The sequence below is a fragment of the Capricornis sumatraensis genome, chromosome 3 (genome assembly GCF_032405125.1).
Source record: "Capricornis sumatraensis isolate serow.1 chromosome 3, serow.2, whole genome shotgun sequence".
NCBI classification, from domain to species: domain Eukaryota; kingdom Metazoa; phylum Chordata; class Mammalia; order Artiodactyla; family Bovidae; genus Capricornis; species Capricornis sumatraensis.
Genome location: NC_091071.1, coordinates 107,937,640 through 107,938,575, shown reverse-complemented (window position 1 = coordinate 107,938,575; position 936 = coordinate 107,937,640). Strand labels below are relative to the sequence as shown.

The window sequence follows — 936 nt, the reverse complement described above, 5'->3', positions numbered from 1 at the left end:
CACACAAGCTAGTCTGTCAGCAGAGAGGTTTGATCTGAAACACCCTTGTCACACCCAGGGCAGGGAATTAGCAGCAATTATTGGCACAACAAATGAAAAACCCTTCACCAATATAATTCCTAACCAACCCACTATACTAATAATTTCTAACTTCCCAAAAGAATTTGCCTTTAGTAAAACATCTAGTGCCTCTCAGGTTGGGGGGCTGTAAACAATCACATGTGGCCAGAGAACCTATATAGGTGGGCTAGATAACCTTCAGAGGAGTTCGTAAGTTGAAACACTCTTGTCATGCCCAGGAATTTTTATTGACTTGGAGCTGCAAGTTAACTCCTTCTCCGAGAGAAATGGTGATGGGGGAGAGCCCCCCGTAAAGTCAGAGGTGCAGGTGAGAGCATAAAAGAGACTCTGGTTTTGGGGGTAGATGCTCGGGAACAGGGGGTTTCCTGAGGCTTAATCACGCCTTTGCATATGCCAAGCCTCCTTCCTCATGACCTTTGCCATGGGCGGAGTTCCTCACTGCTGGCTCCTGGCAAATGCCTTAACCATGTGCATGTTGTCAGGCTCCAGAGTTTCTTCCATCCTTGTCAAGAGGAGTGCTAACCTTCTCTCTTTTCATACAACACATGGTACCATTTAAGACACAACCTTTTTTTTTTTTTTTTTAATGTCAAACCTAGAGATGGAAGCATCAGTGGGTCTAGGCATGAGAGCAGCAGGGGAGCCCTGAAGGCTGGCAGTACGAGATGCCGTGTTCTCCCGAGACCTCGCGTTCTCACACATCAGAACCTTGAAGGATGCCTGCCTACCATGACCCCCATTTAGTTCAAGGAGGCTCACAGACAGTGAGGGCTAGAAGCAAATGTAACAAATTCCTTTGTTGGGTCAGGAAGATCCCCTGGAGAAGGAAATGGCAACCCACTCCAGTATTCTTGC

General features: G+C 47.1%; 1 pseudogene; it reads right to left on the bottom strand.

Moving 5' to 3' along the window:
• Positions 1-514: 514 nt before the first annotated feature.
• On the bottom strand, positions 515-626 carry LOC138077331 (U6atac minor spliceosomal RNA; annotated as a pseudogene).
• Positions 627-936: the final 310 nt, after the last annotated feature.